Source organism: Rhinolophus sinicus, chromosome 1 (assembly GCF_057876585.1).
Source record: "Rhinolophus sinicus isolate RSI-liver-muscle chromosome 1, RSI-T2T, whole genome shotgun sequence".
NCBI classification, from domain to species: Eukaryota; Metazoa; Chordata; class Mammalia; order Chiroptera; family Rhinolophidae; genus Rhinolophus; species Rhinolophus sinicus.
Window position 1 is genome coordinate 133,132,250 of NC_142501.1, and position 16,856 is coordinate 133,149,105.

General features: G+C 37.7%; 1 protein-coding gene across 2 annotated transcripts in view; it reads right to left on the reverse strand.

The window, feature by feature from the left end:
- CUL2 (cullin 2) overlaps positions 1 to 5,259 on the reverse strand; it is an 85,622-nt gene extending 80,363 nt beyond the window's left edge. The window contains exon 1 of one of the 2 annotated variants that reach the window (XM_074324690.2): positions 5,096 to 5,259. The gene's annotated coding sequence lies outside the window, so the exon portion shown is untranslated. Of the gene's footprint in view, positions 1 to 4,856; positions 5,019 to 5,095 lie in introns of those variants that run through there. The other variant, XM_019741741.3, reaches the window with a different exon arrangement.
- Between the last annotated feature and the right edge of the window lie 11,597 nt (positions 5,260 to 16,856).

Sequence of the window (16,856 nt, forward strand, 5' to 3'; positions counted from 1 at the left end):
ATTTGAGCTCTTTGTACCATTTTTGCAACTTCTCTTTAAGTCTAAAATTATTTCAAAATTTAAAAAAAATGGTTTTAAGATGTACCTTGTACTTTCTCACCTTCAACTGAATTAAAACAAAGTTGATAAATTCAATCAATTTACAGGGTAAATCCAGTATTTCATTATTTGGAAAGCAACCTACATTAGAACATAACTGTAAGTCACCAAGATAATAGATCCTTATTATCTATTTGCTGCATTCCATCCAGAACTCTACCAAGTGCTAGAAATGTTGCCTTCAAGAAGCTTCCAGTTGTCTCAGCAAATCTGAAATACTCCATACCATGCAGAACACATTCTCTGGTCAAAGTGCAATTAAATTAGAACAAAAAAAGAAGAAGTGAAGAAGGAGAAGCTTACAGTTGACAAAAGAAATAAAAATGATAACTATCAACCTGACTGATAAAAAGTTATGACACACACAGACTATAATCTAATGATTCAATAACAACAGTAACATCATTTATACTGTTAAAGTATAGAAATGAAAATCCTTTGGATAACTAAAATCTTCAAATAGGACATTAACACCTATACATTTACAGAATTTAAGTAAGCTTAACAAGCTCACTACACATATTTCATACAGTAGTCCTATATGCAATAATTAGTATCTAATACTCCAAAAAAAGTACTACTAAATATTTTCTATCAAAGATTGTATTTCTCCAACACAGAAACTAGATGCTTACTTTAATCTCAGGCAATACAAATAAGTAAGTAGGGGCCGGCCCGGTGGCTCAGGCGGTTGGAGCTCCATGCTCCTAACGCTGAGGGCTGCCGGTTCGATTCCCACATGGGCCAGTGGGCTCTCAACCACAAGGTTGCCAGTTCGATTCCTCGACTCCTGCAAGGGATGGTAGGCTGCACCCCCTGCAACTAAGATTGAACACGGCACCTTGAGTTGAGCTGCCACTGAGCTCCCGGATGGCTCAGTTGGTTGGAGCGCGTCCTCTCCAACCACAAGGTTGCCGGTTTGACTCCCGCAAGGGATGGTGGGCTGCGCCCCCTGCAACTAGCAATTGCAACTGGACCTGGAGCTGAGCTGCGCCCTCCACAACTAAGACTGAAAGGACACAACTTGACTTGAAAAGTCCTGGAAGTACACACTGTTCCCCAATAAAGTCCTGTTCCCCCTCCTCAATAATAATAAAAAAAAAAAAATCTAAATAAAAGAGACATAACAATAACAAAAAGAACCACAAAAAAATCAAATTGAACTAAAGAGTTATTAAACCAAGAACAATCTCAGAAAAAAACAGGTAGGTTAATTTATATAGAAAGTATCTGGCTAAAGGCAGCTAACTGAAAATCAAAATGAAAATCAAAATGTCAACCACTACAGAAAGTGTTATAAATTCAGTGGCGAACGAACACATTATGAGTCTGGATTTTCAATTCTTCAAAATAATGCTTAAAGCAAATTAAAATCTCCATCTCCCCTCCTCCAGGTGACTCAATCAACAGGGTTTAACTGCACCCCAAAAGTTGCTGCAGATGCTACATCATGATCTTAACAGCACCCACTATTTCCAAACTTTTAAGAACCAAAGGAACTGCACTGTTCTAGTATCTCCGATAGGCCTTTCCAAGTCAAAGTAGGAACATAGGATGCGTCTATATATTAAAGATAGTAACACAAGGATTATGTTGTGCTAACATCTGCAATGTAACAGCAACATCACTATTACGATTCAAAACCCAGGCAAAGAGCCAGATCACTCTGAATAGATATTGTGATAACTGATTACTGAGAGAGAATTGAGTCATACATCTCAAGTTTCAATAACTTGTTATAACTCCCATAATAACTTTCTAAATTTCTGCTTGTTTTTCCAAGATTTAACATTAGCCAGTCAAAAATATTAAGATTCAAGGCCTAATCCTGTCATCAATTTACTTGATTTTAAATGACAGTACATACATGAAAACACTGCTTTCAATAATAATCACTTTTCCAGCATATAAATACAACAGACAGATATGAAAGGGGGAACACAAAAGAAAAAATGCCAACTTTCCTTAAATGTCTCGCAAAAACCAACAGCTCTTTAAATAACTCCACATCTATAGGTCCAAAGCTCAAAGGGAACAGGAACTAAGTCAGAAAATGTTGCAGTGCCCCCTGGCGTTGTCCCCGCTTTCTACCTTGTTTCTTTAGGTGGTCCTATCCTGTTTCATAACTTTTAAATACTATTGAATGTTCTAAAAAATACAAGGTGTCAAAGCAGGTGAAGTATGTTACCACTTTTGCAAAGTGGGCAGAAGAATATATTTGTATTTGCTTATACACGCACAAAATACATCTTTGTAAGGATAAGAAAGAAAACACCAATCCTGGCTCCAACCAAAACTGAGTGACAGGACAAATAGAAGAGATTTTCATTCTATACCTCCATCAAACATTTTATATTTTGAATCATATGAAGTTTTTATTCAAAACACAAATATAATAACCCAACAGATAAATGCTGATGATTCCCCATTTCTATCTTTCTCTCCCCACTAAATTCAAGTCTCATGAAGGCAGAGATTTTTGTCTATTTCTTCACTACTATATTCCCACTGCCTGGTCCATAGCGGGTGCTTGAAAAATGTTTGTTGAATGAAATACTCCTTAACTTCTCCACTTAATTCCAGACTTGTACATCCGATTGCCTACTTCTCACCTCTGCTTGAACAGCTACTAGGTCCTACATCTAATAGGTCCTACTTAACATGTCCAATCCTACCCTATCCCCGTGTAACAACCTGCTTTCTTCACTTCTTCCCCACCATCCTTCAGTTGAAGCCAAAAGCCCAGAAATCACTTCTGTCCCAACCAATAGCACTTCCATCCACACCACAAGTTCAATAAATACCTTTAACTCCAAAATATATGGCAAATCCTTTTTTACTTGTCTCTAATACTCAAACTACTCAACCTGCCACACCTTTTTCACTGGTCTCCCTGCTTTCTTTTTCCTCTTAGCCAATCTCCCCCATAGTCACTGTAAATCAGGCCCTATCACTCCCAGCTTTACAAAAATTCCAATAGCTTTTCAATGTACTTTGAAAATAAAAGCCAAAGGCCTTTGGACGATAAGACCTCATACAATCTGGTGTAGGCTGTGACCTCACTTATCTTTTACAAGAGCCCACCCTCACTGAGCTTCCTTCGGTTTGTGAACCCAAGCTCGATACCACCTCCAGGCATTTCCCTTTGTTGTTCCCTCAAACAGGAACACTCTTCCCTCAGATTTCCAAAGGCTAAATCCCTCAGCCTTTTCAGATATCAGCTCAAAGGTCACCTTAGACAGGTCTTTTCTGACCACAGCAATTAAAGCAGTCTTCTCCCACTCACTACCACAACTCCCAATTTTATTTCCTTCAAAACATTTATGATTCTCTGACATTACTTTTATTTCTTATTTATTGTGTCTCTCCCTTCCCCACCAGAATTAAAGCTCCAGGAGGGCAGAAATTTCATGTGTCTTGTGTATTTTTGTATCCCTAAAGCCTGCAACAATGCTTGGCATAAAAATCGCATGCTTAATAAATACTTAAGTGATAGATAAGGCAAAACTGACTTTAAAGAAGGTCTACAAGATTTAATTTAGTGACAGGCTGGTGAGAATAAAAGACACGGATAAACTATCTTCACATTTATAAAACACTGAAAATCACCAGCGATGGTGGAGTGAAGTAAGAGTATTTCAGATGCAGGTGAACATTCAAACATACAGAAAAGGTATTTTTCACACACTGTGTACATGCACACTGTAGAAATGTCCCCCCAACTTATAAACAACATCTGAAAAAAAATTTTAAAAGGGTAACTCAAAACATGGTGTACACCTGTTATTTCATCTGTGACTCTTTTGGAAGGGTGTTCCAAACACTGTATTTGGGCAAAAGAAGCGAAGTATAACCACTCTGTTCATTCGTCTGTCTTAGAAAGGCATTTGCGATTCTGAGGTTAGGGAACCGTTTTTTGAGTGTTTTTAAATGGCTATTATGCAGTCAGTAGTCAATCAGAACAAAGTGATTATATCCTATAGTTTACTATGAATGTTGGTTTGGGACAGGTCTAGTTCCAAGATTTTTATACTGTCAAGTCAAAGAATCTATAGTAAATGTTAACAGTGTATATCTTCAAAATTTAAACTTCCGAAGTACTGCCCTTCAACTGGTAATAGGACCAACCCATGGGGGAAATCCACGAATTGAAGGCTGTCGTTGTTAATAATAACAGCCTGCAACTCACAGATGTGTTATGTGCACATGCACGTATTTGTGGGGTGGCAGGGAACGGTCCACACTCCCCAGGGTGTCAGTGCCCCGAAGAGAGCCTAAGGGTCTTATTTCACCAGACCCTAAATGTGGACACAGGTCGAGCATGCACGTCGGCTCCCCAAAGCTACCAATCTCCGCTGTCTGCGGAAACAAAAGTGAAAATACTCATGGTAAGGATGTAAGCGATGGATGCCCTCCCCGCCAAACAGAGTTGTGTAGCCCTGTGAGCACGTAAATAAGCAGATGAGTAGACACACTCTCACCTTCCCTCCTTCGGAGGAAAATGGGGCCGAGGGAGGGGCGCCCAAGGCCGGGTTGGGGAGGCCCGGAATCCAGGCCAGGGGGTGGCGGGCTTAGGGGTCAGCACTCAGGGTAGCCAGGGTCACTAACCATCTTCCTCGACCACCCTCCTCCCCTCCTCGCCCCTCCCCCCTCCTCGCCCCCAACTCCTTTCCTCCGCCCAATCTCCGCCACCCATCAACCGGTAAGGAAGTTTCCCGGCGCCTGCAGCCGGACTCCCCGACCCTCAGCGGGGTTACCTTCCGCAGAAGCAGGACAAGGGGCAGGGGGCAAGGGGAGGGGAGGCAGCCCGAAAGAATGAAGGACGAAGCCCCGGCGAGGAAGGTGGGCGGCGGCGGCGGCTGTCACTCGCGTTCCCCTGCTCACAGCGCTGCCATTACTGTGCCCGAGGCCGCCTCCCCGGCCGGCCGCCGCCACCCGCCCCGGAGACACGGGGGGTGCGCCGCGAAGCCCGGGAGCCCGCGCGCCGGACGCTCACCTGCCGCCGCGCGGAGACACAGAGAAGCCCCGACGGGCCAGGGGCGAAGGGGAGGGGGGTGGGTAGGAAAGAACGGGCTGGGTGCTGGATCCGTGAAACAATCGTCCTCCCAAGCGCCGGGCTTTCCCGACACACACCCTCCGCGCTCCCTCTTCCGCCGCCTCCGAGTCCCCCCCTTGCGGCGCAATGGTAGCGTCCCCGTTACGGCAAGCGCAGGGAGCCTGCTTTAGTGCAATTGCGAAAGGCCACGGAAATCAACACGGAATCCGGAGGGACTCCTTGCGGTCCTCGCTGTGAAGGAGGCAATCACGGTTCGCTGAGCTCAAGAGACTCAGTACTCAGCACGTTTGGGGATGACATGCTAATGACAGTAGGTCAGAAAGGTGTTTTCAACAAAAGTGTTTTCCTTTGAGTTGTTTCAGACCTACTGGTATGTGAATATTCTCAGGCACCACAATCTCGTTGCCACACCACTTCCATGGGGCGTTCAAATCATCAGAAATACATGAGCAATACTGTTTTTCTCTCTGACACACTCCTTTGCTAGTGGGTTTTCATCTGTAGACAAATTCTGAAACGTTAAGGTATTTCCAATAAAGGAACTTCTCTCAGTCTTGACCACTGACTCCCCACCTCCCCACCACCACCATTATACCAAGTCTAAAGGGTTTTCCTCCCTTACAATTTTAAACGGCAATGTCGACAAAAATATGGATTTACCTAGCACCTTCCCATATACACGATGGAACAAAAGCCTCGCTATATTACTTATCTGCCTCTCGTAACCACAAGATCTCAGTGGTCAGTCTTGTCAGACTATGGGTCAGTTCCTCATTTGTACGTTTCCAGCAAGCCTGTCCCTTCCAACCCTCTTTTATCAAACTATTTGTACCCATCCTTCGAGGCCCTGTCTCCTGCCCTGATAAATCCCACCAGTCTTTCTCCTCTCTAATCTGCTTCTCATGGCCCTTGAACTTCATTTTAATAAAGTTATTATACACTAAATTCAATTCAACCATTTGTTTCCATTATATGACCTTTTTTCTCACATGTTCTCCCTCTTTTAATTCAGCAATTCTCAAAGGGTGATCCCCAGACATCTTGAAATCTCCAAGACCTTTTTGGGGTCCCAAGTTTAAAAATAATAATACAACATGTTCTTTCTCTTTTTTATTGGGTTCACATTTGTACTGATGGTGCCAAGCAACAGTAACACTGCTGATACTGCCTTAGCAAGAATCAAGAGAATGGCACAAAGCTGTCCTAGTGGTCATTGGATCGCTGTATGCTTCACTGCCACACACTCCCAGTTTTGTTTTGTTTTTTTAATTGATTTAGGAACGTCCTGGATGAAGTAGTAAAAAGTATTAATTTTATAAATGTCAACCCTGTGTACATGTCTTTCTAATATTTTGAGTGAAGAAAAGGGAAGTACACATATACTTCTGCTATATACCAAAGTAGGATGGTTATAGAAGAAAGACACTTGTGTAGCTGACGTGTCATCTGAACTAGCTGCTTTTTTCATGGAATATCATTTTCCCTTGAAAGAACAACTGACAGACAAACTAATATTACTCTGACTTGGGAATTGACAAATATTTCTCCAAAATAAACAAAGTGAGCCTAGCACCTCAAGCAAAACAGCTGACAGTAGTTGTTGCCAATACCAAAATATAGCTTTTAAGTAAAATTTCAAAATTTGGAAAACTAGTGTTCACCACCACGAGCTTGAAAGCTTAAAGACTTTTCTGTTGAGACTGTAGTGCTATTAATAAATGTGACTTTTGGATGTTTTATGAGATATGTCAACGTATAGAAGAGCTACATGCCACAATGAACCAATATTTTCCAAATGACCGATGCAGGACATTACAAAAGCATGCATGAGTAAAAGATCCATTCAAATTTCAAGACAGACCAGTGGATAGATAGGGGTGTGCGTGTGTGTGTGTGTGTGTGTGTGTGTGTATGTGTGCACATAAAAAACAAAATACAAAAGTTTCCTTGATTTGGTTTTAGACTCATTACAACTAACCTTTAAGAAACTACCACTTGTCAAATTTTCTGTAGTGTCAGAGAGGAATATCCACACTCATCCGAAAATACTATTAAATTCTCCTCCTAAGGCCTCATATTTTCTTCATACACCTCAATCATAGAGAATCTAGTTATCTTCTTTTAAGCCAGATATTAAACAGATAGGCAAAATGGAAAGCAATGCCATTCTTCTCATTAAATTTTTTTTATTTTGGAAAATACAGTTACTTTTCAGAAAAACATGCAATTTATGTTAACATATGTTTGGGTTTATTATTTTTTAGTTAATAACTAGATTTCTTAGATTTCTCTTTTTAATCCTAGAATGGTAACTATTAAATATAATGCACATAAACACAAGCTCTTTGAGTACCTCAATAATTTTTTAAAAGTGTAAAGTGGTCCAGAGACCAGTTTGAAAACTGTTGCTCTGACTCATAAACCACCTCTGCTCGCACCACTTTCCTTTTAAATTTTAGCTAAGATTCAGACTAGCATGAATGGTGCCAAACATGAATCACTACAACACTTCTGTAGTTCCAAAGCCCAGAGATCTCTCACCTTTGGATAGCTTATCCAGCCAATATAATAGGAAAATTACATTTCTAAAAAAGTTACAGCATCCAAACCCATAATATTAAATTGAGATTACTTCTTCCTTCCCCCGTCCCCCAAAAAAAGGCATCCTGTGAAGAACCCTTCAAGCCACCCCTTTAAGCAATGCTTGGTCTTCACCCGAAAACTAACCTCAAACCCTAGTTCACTTATAAATTTTTTTCTTGTTTCACTTTTTAGCAAGACTACATATATGACTAAAATATGTTTGGACTTTGTATAATGCTTATTGAATTTCTTTATTTTTTTCTGATTTCAAAAGTAATAAGTGTTTCTTTGTTTTAAAAAAAACAACTAATATTACAGAAATAGATAATCATATTTAGGTTGATAAATATTCCTCAAGACATTTTCCTTGAATATGATTAAACATTTTTACACAAGTCAGATCACATTATAGATATGCTATTTTGTAGCTAGCTACTGATCTTTATGAAACACTTAAATAATTCTTAGTCAGGCAAAGTAATTTATAAATTAATATTTAAAGAGGAAAATTATTGAAAAATATTTTAAGTAGAATATCTCTAAATATCATTTCTTAAATCGGTAAACAAAGTATGTCCATTTCTATTCATTTTCTACTTGCGAGTATACATAATTTTCTCTTTTAAAGTTTTCCAAGTTCATTTCATAATCTCCCTTTACCTACTATTTGAAGAATCCAACCAGAATCATTCCCTGTCTTCATAAGCTTCCTATATAGACATAAAACCCAAGCAGCCCTAATTTTTCTGGGACATTTATAATTTCAATTTATCTCATTTTTATATTCCATACACTAAATCTGAATTATCTTTTCTTAAATCTTTACTGGGAATTTGCATTTCCTGGTTACACCATTTATTAAACATATTTCCACCTTTTGTTTCTAGTAAACTTAAAAACATGAGATACTATAGAATAGTTTTCATGTTTGGATAGCTGATTAAAGAGTTATTTTGTACTTATAAAAGTGAAAGTCTCCAGAAAAAATATGTGACTGTAGGATAGGGGCAGGAATACACAAGATAAGCCTGGAGAATATTGTAGTGTAAGAAAGTACAGAAGTACTCAAAAATAAAAGCATCCACATTGATAGGAGTTATATATCAAAGGGCACAAAACTGAAAGAGCTCCCAATGGCCAAAGCTAGAACAATTTGAGCAAGAAAATAAAATAGTAGTGGATTATAACCCAAAGTATAAAATATCAATGGGTGCACACTAATATAAATAAATGATTGAATAAATTACTAAATGCGAAAGAACAATCTCATGCAGGAGAATTCCAAATAAATTGTGTAGATACCTCACCACAAAGGAGGGGGAGGCTAACTCTTCACTCTTTAAGTGTGAACCAGGAAGAGTGACTTCCTTCCAAAGACTACAATATGGAAAGAGAATTTTAAAAGGGTAACTTTATAGTGCAGAAACCTGACAAATACCACCTCAGCTAGATGATTAAGGTCAACTTTAGTAATAACTCGTTGTTGATAGTATGTTCCCTTGATGTGATGTGGTAAGAATGGCACTTCACCTCTGTGATCTTCCTCCCCCCAGCCCATGTTTTCCAATCTAATCATGAGAAAAACATCAGACAAATTCCCACTGGGGGGCATTCTACAAAACATCTGCCCAGTACTCCTCAAACTGTGAAGGTTATCAAAAACAAGATGTCTGAGAAATTGTCACAGCCAGGAGGAGACATGACTACTAAATGTAATGTGGTATCCTGGATAAGATCCTAGAACAGAAAAAGGACACTAGGTAAAAACCAAGAAAATTTGAAACATATGGATTTTAATTAATAACAATATACCAAAATAGATTCATTAATTATAGCAAATGTACCATATTATGTAAGATGTTAATAGGAAAAACTGGGAAGGTCGGCTAGAGGTTAAATGGGAACTCTATTAACTACTCAATTTCTGAGTAAGTCTAAAACTATTCTGAAAAAATAAAGTCATTAATTTTTTAAAAAATCATCCAACTGTACACTAAAAAGAAGAAAAAGTACAAGGTCTCTAATGAGAAAGATCCCGCAAGATTTTCCATATGAGAAGGTAGAACCAAATGAACAGGTTATATCTTTGACTCTCCTAGACAACTCTGATTGAAAGCTATTTTAAAAGAAAAAACTATTCTCTTTTAAATTAAAAAAAATTTACCTATGAATCCCTTATATTTCTTTGCTGTCACATTCACACGGGTAATTTAACAGGAACAAAGCTGTGTTGAACAACAGCTCATATTAAAGAAATGTCCATAACTTTCATCATTTGAGATAGTGCATTTAGAAGGTGATTTCTCAGAATTGGAAACAGAAACTGAATCTGAGGAATGGATTACAATAAATACTACTATGTAAAAGAAGAGATGACATTTTTCTTAACTGCTACGTCATATTAAAATTACGTGTCACTAAGAGTAGAACATGAATCATGATCCACCCAGATAAATGTGATGACAGAGAAGATGGGAGAACTGGTAACATAATAAAAAATAAGTAATGTGAGCCACCCCATTTGAGAAGAAAGGGACAAAGGAAACAGAGCAAATCAAATGTGGCAAGTCTGGAAGGAAGCTTATTTGGAGAAAGGGTAAATGAGCCAAAAAACAGTCTCTGGGCAAAGGAAGGTAGGTAACAAAGAGTGTTAACTTGTGCCAAGTGGGTCTTAGGTCTTAAGTGCTCAGGTATGCTCAACATCAATGTTGGAAACAGGAATATACAAGATTATGCAGCCAGATTTCTGAAATAGCATATTTACATATGGCAAGGTTAAGAGCCTTTGCTGGTTATCAACGCTTTTTCCAGTAAGTAAAACACATGAGTCAAGCAAGAGAGAGAAAAACATGACCCTTATTAACCTTACGGTTTACTCAGCTACATCTATATGGGGAAGCAAATAAGATAATAGTATAACAAAAATTGTACAATAGCTTAATACTTAATAAAAGAAAATATTCAAGTGTCACACCAACATTAAAAAAAAAAAGTTACCAACTGTCTTGCTGCCAAACATATCTTTTGCTAGTAAAAAAAAACAAAACAACAAAAACGGAACATTCACAATATGTAGTCTTGGAAATCAGCATATGCATAAATTTGGTGAGTCTTTTGTAACAAGTCACTCACTTATAGCTTCGATCATCATCACATGTCCCTATAACTATTGAGGAAGATAGGAAATACTGGAGGCATGAAGTCCTTGCACAGGTCTACACTTTGTTTTCTGTTTTTCTGAATTTATTTTTATTTTAAATTATCACACAGTAAAATTGATTGGGAGAGGAGCGTACAGTTCTATCAATTTTAACACATGTATAGATCTGTGTAACCACCACCACAATCCAGATTAAGAAGAGTTTCGTTACCCAACAAGGTCTCTCCCGCTTGTTCCTTAATAACAGTTTGTTTTCTTTCCTTGTCATCGTGGGTTCTTGTCTGTGTTCTTTCTCACTTGAAATTATCTCCCCTCTTCCCAGCTATTTCTAACCAACTGACATTAGAAAAGAATGGGAGAAAGGAAAATACCTCTTATCTGTGAGTGGGTACCTGGTAGTGAGAAGGAAGAGGAAGAAGAAACAGGAGAAGAGGAGTTCAGGGTAATGGGAAAGCAGGGATTCAGAATATAGGGTGTCCAGCCTTCCATCTGGACACGTCTCATAACCTTCAAGGAAGTCTTGGGTCCCTCATCTGAGAAAGTTAAGGAGGTGGAGAACTTAAACTCATGTAAGAGGCAGCATACCTGGAAGTCAAGACATTCCACAAAGAGTATCATAAAATGATTATTTTTATAATCATAATAGTTAATAGATCATTTTATTCTAATTTAGATGTTATCATACATATATTCTATTTTTAAAAATAGAAGGCAAAAATTGTGTAAAAATTTGAAGGAAGAAAAATGGAAAATTGAAATATCATGTCTACTGGCCTAATGCTTTCTAGTAATCAATACAATTATTTTCCACCTTTAATGATAGAACACAGAAGAATACTAGACTAGAAGACTCCTAAGTTTACTTCCAGATTCCACATTTACAATTCTATATATAGATTTTACCTGTCTGTGCTGGGAAAGAATACATAAAACAGAAAGGTGACAATTGGTATTTAAAAGAAAAACAACTTAAGTTACAGCACTTGATATTTTTCAAATATTTGAAATATGTTAGAAGTATATGTACATTATGAACAATAACTTTCACATGTTAAGAAAAGATGTACAAACAAAAATCCATTATTTTATTATCCAAAAATACATTAACTACTTTAACATGTCTTACAAGGTTAAAAAAAAAAAAGTAACCATATTTAGACATCTAAACAGTTCCCTTTATTAGAAAAGAACACTACCTGAATTTGAAATTTGTCCAGACTAGTCAAATTTGCTCAAAGATGCATTTTCACTCCCCAGAGTACTAATTTGGACAAAAACAAGGTCAGAAAACAGTGAAATTACAGCTATATTTGATAGTTTTGGATATATACTCCTTTAATGGGCTAATACTTTCCAATACATACAATATCTCCTGCTACATACACCACCCAATCTATTCTGCTACTACACTAAACTTTTTACTGTTTCTAGACAAATCTTTTCATGACTCTGCTTTCATGTACATTGTCCTTCTATCAGGAATATCTTTTCTCTATGAGTGAAAGTCCTATTCATCCTACAGACTCTATTCGCCCAACCTTTTACCACTACCATCTAGTTGTACTATTAATAGTATTGATATTCATCCTTCTGTTTGAACACCTTCCTTTTCATACTGTAACTTCCCTATTCACATATAGGTCCCCCCTACTAGCTATCAAGAACTGTGAAGCATCTGAGGATTTACACTATTTGCAAGCAGACAATTTGTCACAATTTCATGAATGCTGGCAGATGACATGAAACTCCTGGGTTATGTCACACGGGTGAAATGGAGCAGCCCAGGTGATTGGTGAGTATGCAGAGGGTTTGTGTTACAGCTGAGGAATCCCAAGCTCAGGAATCTCAACTCTAATCATCAGCTGCCTTATAATGAGTCGTTTGTTATACAACATTCTTGAAAACAGTCTGGAACAGAAGTAGTCAGCGCCTCTGTCTGCAAAATGTGCAGACCTACAGGGAATTATCTGCTAACACTAAATTGCAAAGCTATCGAGCAAGTGCTGTGTGCAAAACACTAGGGAATATATAAGGAGACTGAAACAGGTCTAACTGGACACCCAATAAATATTAACTACATGAATGAATGATTTGAACGAATGGGGAAATACTGGACCATATGGATATATGTATTTCCATGGTAGACATGTTTGCCTATCTCCATCTTCTTACTGAGCAATCTAATGTTCATAATATTGGAAGTAAGCTTTGGAGTTAGTTATTAAAAGTGATTTTCTGATTGGAAATGGGCCTCATGTGAATCTGGCCAGTTTTTCCTCAACACTTTATAACCCCTAGGTTACAGTTAAAGGAGACTCTGCGCTCCCTAACTTTCCAGCCTTGACCTCTCACTCCCTTGCATGTACTTTATGCTCCATCCATATTGGTTTCCTTGCACTTCCTCAAATGCCAAACTCCTTCATAATGCCAAGCCTTTTTACAAGTTGTCCTTTGCCCAGGACAATTGTAAACTGCCTCTTCTCTGAGTTATCGCCCACCCATCCTTCAAGATTTAGCTCACGAGCTTCCTGTTCAGGAAAGCCAACCTGCCCTTTAGACCTTATTGGGTTTCTGTGTCATGTCCCTGTAACTTTTTGTACCTCTCCTTTAAACCCTTATCACAAGTTGTAGTCCAGTACTTATTTGTATTAGTGTTTATTTAATGTCTGTATCCCCCAATTGACAATAAATTTTGACTGGGCGGGGCCCATGTATATTGTATACCACTTTATCCTTGCACCTAGGATAGTGCTTGAGACATAGTAAATCCTAATAATTGTTGAATTAATGAATGAGGAGCAATATTGAAGCTGACCTGACCATCACCATCACCCCTACTACGCAATGAAATGTGAATCTGCCTCTGCGATAAGAGGGTGGCATCAGTGTCACCACAGGCTCATATCTTGTGACTGGCAGTCAACACTAGGAGTATTCTCACCTGTTGAGACTTTATGCTAATATAGAATCCTGCACAACACAATGAGAGTGGCCAGGGAGCCACTAACAATTGACCAGAGTTAGCGTGAGAGTTGAAATCCACTTGCTATTCTTGATGTATTTTTGTGTGTGTGTGATCCATGCATATGATTGGATGATCGATTTCATTATAAATTCAATTCAACAAAAATGTATGAATCACTGTAGAGAATAAAGCACCTAACAATACATGGTTACTGCCTAGATTAGGACTCTTTCAACTGCAAGTGGCAGAAACAAGTTTAAGCACAAAAGAAATGTATTGGCTCATGAAACTGGAAAGTCCAGAGGGCAAGCTGGCATAGCTAGATCCTATAAAGCAGTATTTTTCAAACTTTAGTGTTCAAACAAATTATCTAGAGATCTCGTTAAAATGCAGACTCTGATTCATAGATCTGGGAAAGGCCTGATATTCTGCGTTTCTAACAAGTTCCTCACTGGTGTTGAAGCTGCCCTAGTCTAGGACCACACTTGAGCAGCAAGCTCTTCAAGAAAAGGTGCTGGGCAACCGTCATATATGCAATATATTGCTCTCAAAGAGTTTTTAATCTAGTCACTTTTATTAATATATACGGGCAGCATATAACTTGGTAAAATATAATAGGCAGAATATACTCTGCAGTTTCACATCCACAAATACATTTCAAACCTGACTATAGTATACAAGGGTATTCTAGTTGGCCTCCTCATTTACAGAGGCCAATGGGCATCCAACATAACATAAAAGGGCCATCTAACCCAGTCTTAGAGATCAGAAACGTTGGCTCATTCAGAACCCATTCCAACTCTCTTCTCCTTTGCCTCCCTCTACACAGAGCAAGTACTTCCCGGCAGCCAGAGATGACCATGTGACACACTTCTGACCAATTAGGAGGTAGGCAGAAATCACAGGAGAAAATTATCTTTCCTGAGTAAAAATGATAAAGTCTCACTAGAAAGCTTTGTTCTTTGCTTTGCTCTTTGTCCCTTTTCTTTTTCTTCCTGCCTAAACATGAAAGCAATGCCTTTAGATGCAATAGCCACCTAGTGACCATAAGGACAAAAGCCACACTCTAAAGAAGATATAGCAGAAAGATACAAGAATTCTGGGTCCTTGCAAATAAAAAAAAACAAAAAACCATTACATATTGAAGCCACTGTTAATTTTATTTTACTCCCAGCCAAATGCATTTTTAACCAATACAGAAGCCTTCCTTATAGAAAAATATATAACTTGAAACCCAAAAATTGAATAGACATTAACTAGGCAAAGGGAAAGAACAACATGTTATTTGTATTTAAATTCATATTCAATTAATTCAACTTGAAATTAAAAGCCAAGTTTTCCATTAGCCTTTAAACTCGATAAATGTTAGTTTGTTTATAAATCAAGTATACTTTATATTAAAATATTAAAAATACCTGCCTTCACTTCTTCTTGCTATTAATGCTCAGTTTATAATTTTGACAGATTAAATTTCTCTAAATCTTTCCCAAACATATACAAGCTTTATTAAGTAATTTCCCTTAAAAATTTTAAACCACAATCACAAATTCAATGTATCAAAATTGTTCAAAGATTTCACACTCTAAACAAAACAATAGCAACTTGGCAGCAATAACAACAATTTTCCTTAGGATATAAATACTTACAAATTAATGTCTAAACATAGCAGTCTAATAAACTGGACCTTTTTAAACTTTCAATACTGATTATAGTCATATTATCTTAGCTATTTCAAATTAAAACTATATTCTCTTAGTCTCAAACATTCTAAAGTAGAAGAATAACATACACAAATTACACAGTCACCACAAAATCTATTTCTAAACCATACAAGAAAGTATTAATACCATAGGCTTAATTTACTTTTTCTACATTTCTATATTTATTTCTACCGCTTCCCAGGGCTACAGAGTCACCTACTCAGGTTAGGAGAATAGAAATGACCTCAGACTTGCTGAGGTCACCCCATCTAAGATTCAGACAGAACTCGGTCATAGTTGCAGAGCTGGGTTACAGTCAGAGGCTCTGGACTAGGATGTGGGTCCAGGATGCTCCCTCCAGGATGATTCTCCTTTGTTCTGCGGTAGCACAATGAGCATTCTTGTTGTCAAAAATGACCTCCTTTGATAACAAGAGAGTCCAAGTCACTGGCTGTCAGTTAGGATTTACAATAGATTTGGATTTGTATAAGTTTTATGTGTGCTCTGGGTGTCCCATACCTTTACCTTTTTTCAGTTCAATTTGCTATACAATTTCATATGATCTGATTAGGATAGATTGGATTAGCATTTCTTATTTGAATTAACAACCAATTTCTTCATTGCCTGGTTAACATTTCAGAGACATTGGAGCTTCTTCATATGTTCCCTAGAGGTCTATTTTACAACCACTATTTTACAGCCATTTTACTGATATTACCCCCCCCTTTATTGACAAACTACACTATTACTCTTCAAATTTCAAATTTCGACTTTTAAAGTAAAAATTAACATAATAATTTGTATTGTTCATCTATAATAAGCACAAAGCAACAAAACTAATACTAGCACGATAAAAACAAGCTCACCGACAAGATCTAATGTTGCAATATCCTAATAAGGCCACTTTTTCTGTGTTGGAATTTACAACTACACTTTGGTGCATTGCTTTTTGTTGTTGTTTGTTTTGTTTGAGAGGATTTTATTTGTTTTTGAATTTTTTCTAGCTCCATTGACATATAACTGACATACAACATAGTGTAAGGTTAATGTATACAGTGTGATGATTTGATACACATACATATTGCAAAATGTTTACAACAGTAAGGTTAGTTAACACATTCTTCACTGAACCATTTTGTTGTTGTTGTTGTTACGGTGAGAACATTAAAGCTCTGCTCTCAGCAACTTTCAAGTACACAACACAGTATTGTTAACTAACTATACGCACCGTTCTATACACTACATCCCCAGAACTTATTCCTTGTATACCTGAAAGTTTGTATCCTTTGACCA